The following is an 11,315-nucleotide window of genomic DNA, read 5'->3' on the forward strand; positions in this document are numbered from 1 at the left end:
TATATATATATGTATATATGTATATACATATATATATATGGTTTTATATATGCATACACAAGCAAAGCCAGAGGAGAATAAATAGCAAACAAATGAAAATTAGAAGCAAAAACAAATAGGAACCCAACCCTAAATTTTTCCTTCTCAATCTACCCTGGAGGCTACAGTGTTTACCCAGGGCCCCCCAAAACCCACATAATGAATATTTTATTCCCGATACACAATTCAGTATCCTTAAGTTCACCAATATCACCATACATCCTTTGCAATCAAGAAATGCACTCTAGGCACATAGCCAGTAAGTACTCCAGTGCCAGCACTGTCCACACAAAACAGTAAACAGTGTGAAGCAATGCAAGCATGTATGTGAAATTCGGCTTCACACTAAATCCAGCTTCATGCTTAACTGTATTAAAAAGGAATTGCCAAACTGCCAATGCATTTCTTTACAATGCTTATTTTACTTTAATCAAGACTAAGAGCTTTAACTATGAAAATGTTAATTAGCCAAATGTCTCCAATTCTCTATCAGGTTTTAAAGAATATTTTATTATCTAAACTTTTTCCACATCTTTCTCCTCTACTTACTGGTTCCTTAATACGTTGTTTCATAAGTAACCTTTTCAAATCTGTAATTTGAACTAACTTTTAGGTAACTTCTAAATTAGACAAAATTATTCTTTTTCTCACTAATAACACAACTTTTCTGGCATGTTTTGTATATAGAATTATGTATTAACTAGAATTCTTATCCTTAGTAACCTAAAACTTTAGTGAAATGCTAAAAAGCAAGAAATCCTGAACTATCAGATACAGGAATTTATAGATAAGAACAATTCCACAATTTTAGAAACATATTTCCCCATATCACAACCTTTCTTAATTGGAAATGGCCCAGATATTAAATGAGTATCAAAAATAAGTTTAAGACTTTACACAAAACCTAAAACATTTGTCCCATTCGCTGTACTCAATTCTTTCACTTTTAACAGTTCTAATTACCTCTGTAAACTGAGATATTAGACACTATCATTTAAAGTCAGTTATTTCCTTATTAACCACGTTTTGAATAGCCAGTGAATATCGGGTGCTCACCTAAACCTAAGTAAGAGCCTCAAAGTTAAATACATAGGTATTTTCACCAGTCACGCAGAAGATTTAGCTAACATTAAATTATGCCCATTTGTCCAAAAAAAAAAAAAAGACACACAAACCAAGATCATTTTGTTTTGGCTGGGTTTATAGTTTTATAACCCTCTATTCCAAACCCTAACACCTCAAAATATCTAGGAAAGACAAATATAAAATCCAGACAAAAATGTATGCTGACAATTCTGAAGGCATTTCTATTTTTACTTTACCAATAATTTTAAAACTAGCTTGTTTAGGAAAGTTATACTTAAGTCACGTGAACTTGAAAATTGTTTAGACTTATTTACTTAATTTATGAGTGCTCTCTTACTTATAAGCCAAGACATAACATATAACAAGGGTGCATACAAATAAACACATCTAGATATGTATATACACATGCAAATGAAGATTCAATAGCTTTTACCTTGGAACCCTAACCATGAGATAGCAATACAAACTTGCCAATTTTACTCTGTTTACCCAATAAGTAATCCAATGAAGGCTGTGAACCATTATGTCAGGTAAAGCAATTTCCATGGCAGTTTGATTTTTAAAGGCCAAACCTCCCCAGACTCGAAAGAACACTGGGGTCAAAGGGCACCAAAGGAGAATATCACATACTAACTAGGCCTGCACCTGCTTAAAACAGCAGCACCAAAGCCTGTATACATGCAACTGCATCCCACTTTCCCATTCAACAGCAAATGCCAGATTCCAAACCATATTGGTGCCAAACAGTATTGCAACTGCAAGAGAAAATTCTAAGGAGGGTTTAGTACTAGTCCTTAGAACTGCTGCCAAGGGCATCCCCTTTGGAGAGGCTGAGGTCTGGAGGATCCCCTGGGGAATCCCCCTTTGGGGTCCAGTCTTAAGAGTGTCAGGCATCTCTGACCTTAGGTGGGCACCAGTGCCACTTTGCATGATTTCCCTCCAGAGGCAATGGCCTATTGTGAGCTTTCCTTTGGTTCCTGGGTGTAATCACTAACGTTTGGCATCTTTATAATTTGATAAGGCCACACTATCCCATGCTTCCTGTTCCACTAGAGTGATAGCCATGAACTGTAATGACAGGAGCTGGAAGCTGGGTAGGCTTCTTTTGTCCTTAGCCAGTCAAGTAGGGTAAAGGAAGAAGTTAGCATAGAAAAGAAGGTTTCCGTCGCCTGAAACATGTGCAAGTTCGCCCTGAGCTGCAAATTTGCCCTGAGCTGCCCCACACGTAGGAATCAGGGACCACAACCAGAACAGAGAGAAAAAAGTCCTTCAGAGTGGCCCCACCCAGAAACCTACAGTTGCCTCCGTGTTTAGGTGCTGCCCACCAAGGGTCCCAAGTTGGAAAGGAAAAGAGAGAGGGAGGGAGAGATTCTCCTGTATGGAGTGGAAAGGAAAAGATGAAAAATCCCAAACTTTGGGCTTACCTCCTGGCTGGCTTGCCAAAATACGTTACCAGTGGAGGGTATCCGGGTTCTGGGCATATTGAACCAAGAACTGGACAAAACACACAAAGCAAAGAAAGAATGAAGCAACAAAAGCAGAGATTTATGAAATGAAAGTATGTTCCACAGGGTGGGAGAAGGCCTGCACTTAGGGGCTCAAGAGTCCAGTTACAGAATTTTCTGGGGTTTAAATACCCTCTCAAGGTTTACATTGGTTACTTGGTATACACCCGATGTAAATGAAGAGGATGAAATAAAGTTACAAAGTCGTTTACTTGGTATACACCCTATGTAAATAGACAGGATGAAATAAAACAGTCATTTACTCGGTGTATGCCCAATGTAAATGGAAAGTATATTTCCTCTGATAGCTGATGTGTTTCCATTTCATTTAGTTCTAGGAAGTCTGCACGAATCTGCTTTACGTTTCCTGCCTCCAGACCCTATTCTCCTGCCTCAGTAGGGTTGAATGAACTATACACATGGTTGTATCTTGAAGTGTTTTCTAAATAGGAACATTCTGATCTAGAATCCTTCATTTCTTCCAACTCCTCTGCACCACCAACCTGGTGGATATGGCCCATGTGTCACTTAGAGTTGATGTTATCATTTCACTTCCAGAAGTCCTTTTCAGAAGATGGTCTTTTTATAAATTTTAACACAAAGTGTACAAAATGTGTTAGTTTACTATTTTTGTCATACATTGGCAACCTCTTTAATATCTAGAGAGTGGATATTTCAAAATTAGGACTCATTTGTCCAGTATATAACACAACATATAGTATAGCAAAGTTACATGCAATGCATTTAACATATAGGGCAATGGATAAACTGAAATTTTCTAGTACACAATAGCAAAACACCTTTTGTAATTTCTTCCCTCTCACCTTCCTCAACTGAATGAGCAAGTAACACTGTTCACAGAGGTGATTTAACAATCCCACTTACACAGTATTTCCCATCAGTTTTTAAAAGCTATTTACAAAAAGTGCTATTATACTATTTCTACTTTTAAATATATCAAGCATTTCTAACTATCTAGAAAGACCAGATATTTCATATAACTTTCCACTGTGTACATAGCATCGTAAAATAAAATTGCATATGTAACAATGGCTATAATCTGAGATATCTTCTAAATATGACAATTTTGACCTTGAACCAGTCCTTCCTCACTTCCTTCTCTCTGTCTTCAATCCGGTGGACAGGTACAGGCATTTGTAATGCTTAGAGATGGCTGAACAAATTAATACCCCAAAATCATTTACAGAAGACAAGCTTTCCTATGAATTTCAACACCAAGTGTACAAAAAGTGCTAATTTTACTAGATACTTTGTCATACACTGGCAACTTCTTAAACATCTAAAGACCAAATGTGGCAAAATTAGGACTCATTTGTCCATTATGTACTTTACACACACAGCAAAACAAAATTTACAAAACATACAGAAAAATGGCGAGTGAAATGTCCAAGTATGAACACACTAGCCTATTACCTTTGGCGATTTCTTCCCTCCCATTTCTAAACCATTAAACAAGTATAGACAGTACTACACTGCTCACAGAGGTGGCTTCACAATTCCACTTCCAAAAGACGGTATTTCCTAAGAATTTTAGCAAAAAGATATTTACAAGGTGATATTTTACTACCTCTACACTTAACATATGTCAGGCAATTCTGAACATCTACATAGACAAGATGTTTCAGGTAAGAAGTTAATTTGTCCACTATATGCGCAGAAGTCTTGAATAAAGTGAACACATGTAAAAACAGTTATGACTGAGTCTTCCAAACATGAACATTCTGGCCTACACCTTCCCATCTCCATCAACCCACTGAGCAATAGTGCGCAAATTTTCAGAAGACAGTCTTTCCTTGGAATGTTAAAACGAAATGCACAAAATATATTAGTTTACTAACTCTACTTTTGTCATACACTGGCAACCTCTTTAACATCTAGAAAGACTAGATGTTGTAAAGTCAGGACTCATTTGTCGTTTATATACACAATATACCCAGATAAGTAAAACAAAATGCCCAGACATGAGACAATGGTTAACCCTGCCTCACTATAAGCACATTGGCACTTCCTTTCCTCTCTCCTCCCCTGAACCAGTGCACACAGGTGCACTTTGGGCTTACCTCCATGCAACATTTGGTAAGCCCAAATGTCTTTGGGCTTACAAAAGGTGTTTTGCTATTGTGCACTAGAAAATTTCAGTTTATCCATTGCCCTATATGTTAAATGCATTGCATGTAACTTTGTTATACTACATATTGTGTTATATACTGGACAAATGAGTCCGAATTTAAAAATATTAACAGGTGGTTTGGCCATTCCCCCCCCTCCACTAAAACAACATTACATATGAATTTTAACAAAAAGATTTACAAAATGTGTTATTTTACTACCTCTAATTTTAACATAGGCATTTCAGAACATCTAGAAAGAGTTTAGTTCAAAAAATACTTAATATTGTCAACTACATATACACTAGTGAGAAATAAAATGCACACACAGAACAATGGTTGGAATATGAAAATGTCTTCTAAATATGATCAGTGTGGCACAGAACTGTCCTATCTTCCTTCTCAGGTCTTCTGCCCCATATCCTCTAACACAGTGGTCCCCAAACTCTTTGGCACCAGGGACTGGTTTCAGGGAAGGCAAATTTTCCATGGAAGGTAGGGGCATGGTTTCAGGATGAAACTGTTCCACCTCAGATCATCAGGCATTATTAGAGTCTCATAAGGAGCATGCAACCTAGATCCAGGGGTTGGGGACTCCTGCTCTAACCTACTTAATAAATGTGGATGTGTGGCTCCTGCTGTCACTTCCAGAGGTGGTCTAACAACTTCGTTGCAAAAAGTCATCTCCAGAAGCCATTTATGTCCTGTTATTATTATTATTTTTAACAAATGGAAATTTACAAGATGTGTGATTCTCTAACTCTCATAAGTCACAACCTCTTTACACCTAGAAGGGCTCGATGTAGCAAATGTTTTCTTTTAAAAGGCTGGGGGGCAGCTGAGAGCAGCTTTTTCATAGGATATACATGAGCCTTCTATAAACAGCCAATAATCGTCCCAAAGGTTGGTGGGCCTTTCCGATGGGCCTCATGGCGCCAAGTTATTCTTCCATTTCTGTTTTCTGGCACCAGCTTCTGGTAGAAGGAAAACCAGCTGGGCGATGACCGCTAACCCTTCCACCCCTCACTGCCAGACTCCCCTCACCTTCTGGGCCCATTAAGGACTTTGTCGGTTGTCCTCGGGACTAGGTGAGTGTCGCCCACTTGGGACACTGCGGCCACCCGAGTATCCGGATCTGCGCAGCTCCACGCCCTACTGGGACAGCTGAGCCTGCGCGTAGACCCGCGTTCCTGGCCCTCGGCACCCCCTAGTGGCCTCCGCAGCGTTGGGGCCGCCTCCCTGCTTCCCGCCCTGCCACACCTGCTGCCACCCAGGGCGCTGCGTCCAGGCGGCTCGGCGGAAGCTTCGTCTGAGCCTGGCAAAGTTGGGTTGGGAGACCCGGCAGCCGGCCGGTCTGGTGGGGAAAAGCGGTTCGCCGCTGCTTCAAGAAATGGGCCCGGCGGGGCAGCCACGGCCAGGGCTCTGGGTTCTACAGGGCGGAGGGCCTGGAGGGCCCCGCAGAGCTGGCCGCGCTCCCTTCTCAAATTCTGTTCATCTTTTTATACTGATTTCAAAATATGGATTAGCCCTTTGTTCTTTCTTAAAAATCTTCACATTTTATTTGTTTTTGTCTTACAGGACTTCTGAATTTTGTATGATCTGAAATTAATATTTTCCTTAATTGCTACTAGGTTTGTGGAATGTTAGAAAATCTTCCCAAGTACTTACTATATAAGAAATATGTTAACATAATAATGTTTTTATGGTTTTAATTTTATATTTAAACCTTTAATACGTTTTGAAAGTTTTTACTTTAACCAGTGAGTTAGAGGTCCACGAGATTTTCTTCTGTGCCAAAATTTTCAGCCACTTTGCTTCTAAACACTTTAGTGAGTAGCCTGTCTATCCCCCTAGAATATAATGCCAGCTTTATCATGTACTAAATTCTCATTTGCATTTAATATCTGGAACTTTTATTCTGCTTCATTATTTCCATGTGACTACCACCCTTTCCAGTCATCATTATACATTTCATTTTTTAAAATAAGCTTCGTTGAATATATTTAAGGTATACAACATGTTATGAGATACATATGTAGTTAAAAATAAAAAAAGATTACTACAGTGAAGCAAGGAATCCCAAATAAAGTAGAATTTATTACCTATGCTGGGGTCCTTATGTTGTACATTAGATCTCTAGGCATGTTCATCATATATATCTGCTACTCGGTTTTGTTTTGTTTGAGGTGGGGTCCACTGTCCCCAGGCTGGAGTGCAGTGGCACTATCAAATCACTGCTCACTGCAGTCTCGACCTCCCAGGCTCAATCCATCCTCCTGAGTAGCTGGGACTGCAGGCGGGCATCACCAGGCCTCGCTAATTGTGTGTGTGTGTGTGTGTGTGTGTGTGTGTGTGTGTGTGTGTTTTGTTGTTGTTGTTCGCAGAGATGGGGTTTTGTCATGTTGCCCAGGCTGGTCTCAAACTCCTGGGCTCAAGCAATCCGCCCACCTCTGCCTCCCAAAGTCCTGGGATTACAGGACTGAGCTACTGCGCCTAGCCCTCCTGTCTGCTGCTTTGTATCCTCTGACCTACATCTCTCCACTCTCCACCTCAGGTTTTGTTATCTCTGTATACGTGTATTTGAATGTTTTCTTTAGATTCCCCATGTGAGTGAAATCATGTAATACTTTTCCTTCTGTGTCTGCCTTATTTCACTTAATGTCCTCCAGTTTCATCCATGTTGTGGCAAATGGCAAGATATTCTTTTTGGGATGAATAATATTCCATGATAAATATATATGATGGTTTTAATCTTATATTTGATATATTTTATTATTATTTGGTTCTCATGGATTTCCTAGGTGTATAATCACTTACAAATAAAAGTAATTTTGGCATTTCTTTAATCCTGATATATATATATATATATATATCATGGAATATTATATATATATTATACATATATATATCAGTTTCTTTATCCATTCATTTTTCAACAAGCATTTAGGTTGTTTCCCTGTATTGGCTGCAATACTACAATGAACATAGGATCGCAGATATCTATACAAGGTGGTTATCTCATTTTCTTTGGGTATATCCCCTAAAGGGGGCTTGTTGGGTCATATGTAGCTCTATTTTCAGTTTATTTAGAAAGCTCTGTACTGTTTTCCACAATGGCTATACAGTCTCACCAACAATGCACAAAGGTTCTCTGTTCTCTTCACCCTTATCCGCATTTATTATTACTATCTTTTGACTTTTTGATAATAGTCATCCTAGTATTATCTAGTATCTCATAATGGTTTCAATTCACATTTCCCTTATGATTAGTGATGTTGAATACCTTTTCATATCCATCTTGGCCATTTTTCTTCTTGGAGAAATGTCTTTTCAGATGTTTGCCTGTTTTTAAATGGGATCATTTGTTTTCCTGCTATTGAGTTGTATGAGTTCTTTATCAATTTTATGTATCTTATTAGATATATAGTTTGCAAATATTTTTTCCAATCCATAGGTTGCCATTTCATTTTGTTGCTTGTTTGCTATGCAGAAGCTTTTCAGCTTGGTGTAGTCCCATTTATTCATTTTTGTCTTTATGGCCTGGGCTTTTGATGTGATAGCCAAAAAATCATTGCTAAGGCCAAGGTTCAGGAGCTTATCATACATTTTAACAGCCGGAAGAGCTCATCCACTCTCATTATTTTTTTCTCAGAACTTTTCTTATCTGTCTCACTTTCATTTTTTAGTTGAGGATTAGTATCATTTTGTCAAGTTAAAAAATTGCATATTGACTAATTTAGGGAGAATTGACATCTTTACAATACTGAGTCTTCCTATCCAAGGCAATATGTCTTTTTTACATTATTTTTTACTTTGACAAGTGTGGTTTAAATGTAGCTTTTATTCATTTGCTGAATGATACATTTTATTTATTCTTGTTAATTATTATTGTCCTAACTCACTATTATTTGTATAAAAGAAAGTTATTTTTATTTTAATATTTCCTTTCACTTTACTGAATTTTATTTTACCACTTTTAACACTTTATTTATTATTAGTAGTAGTATTATGAGTATTATTTTGAGACAGAGTTTCGCTGTTGTTGCCCAGGCTGGAGTGCAATGGTGGGATCTCGGCTCACCACAACCTCCACCTCCTGAGTTCAAGCGATTCTCCCGCCTCAGCCTCCCGAGTAGCTGGGATTACAGGCATGCACCACTACGCCTGACTAATTTTGTATTTTAAGTAGAGATGGGGTTTCTCCATGTTGTCAGGCTGGTCTCGAATTCCCGACCTCAGGTGATCTGCCTGACTTGGCCTCCCAAAGTGCTAGGATTACAGGTGTTAGCCACTGCACCCGGCCTATTATTATTATTTTTATTATTTTCGAGACAGAGTCTTGCTCTGTCACCAGGCTGGAGTACTCTGGTGCGACCTTGGCTCACTGCAACCTCCACCTCCCAGGATCAAGCAGTTCTCATGCTTCGGCCTCCCGAGTAGTAGCTGGGACTACAGGTGTGCACCACCAAGCCAGGCTAATTTTTGTATTTTTAGAAGAGATGGGGTTTCGCCATGTTGGCCAGGCTGGTCTTGAACTCCTGACCTCAGGTAATCCACCCACCTCAGCCTCCCAAAATGCTGGGATTATAGGCATGAACCACTGCGCCTGGCCATAATATTTTATTATTATTTGGTTCTCATAGATTTCCTAGGTGTATAATCACTTACAAATAAAAGTAATTTTGGCATTTCTTTAAATATCATAACTTATTTTTCTTATATAATTGGATTGGCCACCTGTTCTAAAACACTGTAAAATAAGATAAATAGTAATCAAGTTTGTTCATGTTTAGTAGGAATGCTTCTGTTTCTTCATCATTAGGTATATATTAGTTTTTGTTTACATGTATATAAAATATGGCCAAATAACATCTGTCTATCCTATTTTAGTAATTAATTTAATAATTAAGAATGATGGATGTTGTACGTTTTTGTTCTAGCCCAGTTGCCTAAGATTTCCAGGAATATACCTGTAGTCTAATAAAATTAGGTTTATTGATCCATTGCAATGAGACAGACTGCATTCCAGGGGAACATGGGGTATCTCATCAAACAAAGGGAAAGGCAGAGTTATAGGATTTGGGGTAAGTTTAGGTGAATATTAAATAAGGCAGAGTGTTGATGGGCTCAGAGGAAAGCAGGGCTATGTGTAACAAGGTCCATATCAGGTCTGGACTGCAAAGTAGACCCGGAGTCCTATTTTCTTGAATACTAGACAGTTGAGAGAGGTGTGGAATGTTGTGTCCAGATACGTCTTACCTGCAGTTCTGCATTTGAGCATGAGTTGAGGCTGTGTTAGGAGTCAGGAAAAGAAAGGAGCCAACTGAAGTTATTTATAAAGCAAAATCAACAGAACTTGGAGACACTGGATATAGTATGAGGGAAAATGGCAAACTGAAATTTCACCTCTCTATTATGGCTTATGTGATTGGGTAGATGACCATGTCTTCAGCTGATATGGAATATACTATAACAACAGTTGGTTTAGGGAAGCAAGAGAGAGAAGAACAGGATGTTCACCTCAATTTTTGATTTGTTGGGTTTCTGACTGCTGCAAGACTCGAGTATAGACCCACAGGTAGGTAGTAGGACGTGTAAGTGCAGGGATACTGCTGGAGGCTGGGGTCACAGCTATAGATATAGATACCCAGGAGTCATGAGCATCGCTGAAGGAGGGCGTGCAAAGTGAGAGGAGCACTGACTGGATCAAGAGAAAACCTCAGAAAGATTTCCCTAAGGTTTCCAGGCTAGTAGGATGAGCCCACAGTGAAGACTACAAATGAACAGAGAGAGGTAGGAATCAAAGCAGAGACCCACCATGTCAGAAAAACTGAGGAAAAGAGTTCCAAGGAAGAGGGAGGGGTCAACTATATCAACTGCAGGAAACGGGCTCAGGAATGGAAGACCTGAACTGGTTTAACAGTTGGCAGGTAGATGGTGGCTTTTGCCAGGGTACATTCAGGTAAGTTGGTGAGGCAGAAGACAAAATTCTATGTGTTCAGCCAATAATAAGAAGTGAGACAGAAGAGTGAGCCTCTACCTTACAGGAAGCTGGGCTGAGAAGGGCAGGAGACAGGGCAGTAGCTGCTGTGGCATCAGGCTCAGGGAATGCTTTTCAGCAAAAAAGGTGTCAGTGTTTCACTTTTTTCAACTAGTTAGAATCAGGACCTCTGCTATGCCTGATGGAATTCATTTAAAATACCAAAATAAAGGTAAGTCTTCTGTAGTCTTTCTGTACTCACTTGAGCACTTGATCTCTGTAACTCACTCTGCATCCTCCTTCCTGCCCCTTCCCTGGCAAGACACACACGCATATGCACGCGTGCATGCACACACACACCAATATACATTTGATTATATTTTAATGATCACGCAGACCCTATTAGAAAAGATTTCCCCTTGAACTGTACCCAGGAGGTGTGGCCATGGCACACACAAAGCCATAGGGAAAGACTAGACGAATCTTGAGCTGCAAAGGAAGGGCTCAGTTGCATAGATATTTAGGCAGAACGCATAAAGAAATCCTTCTGTTGAAAATATTTAGGAAAGAATGGAG

General features: G+C 39.2%; 1 protein-coding gene across 1 annotated transcript in view; it reads right to left on the bottom strand.

Moving 5' to 3' along the window:
* SRPRB (signal recognition particle receptor, B subunit) overlaps nt 1–5,915 on the bottom strand; it is a 36,503-nt gene extending 30,588 nt beyond the window's left edge. The window contains exon 1 of the mRNA XM_011958226.1: nt 5,804–5,915. The gene's annotated coding sequence lies outside the window, so the exon portion shown is untranslated. The remainder of the gene's footprint in view (nt 1–5,803) is intronic.
* Between the last annotated feature and the right edge of the window lie 5,400 nt (nt 5,916–11,315).

This window comes from Colobus angolensis, unplaced genomic scaffold (genome assembly GCF_000951035.1).
Source record: "Colobus angolensis palliatus isolate OR3802 unplaced genomic scaffold, Cang.pa_1.0 Scaffold46, whole genome shotgun sequence".
NCBI lineage: Eukaryota > Metazoa > Chordata > Mammalia > Primates > Cercopithecidae > Colobus > Colobus angolensis.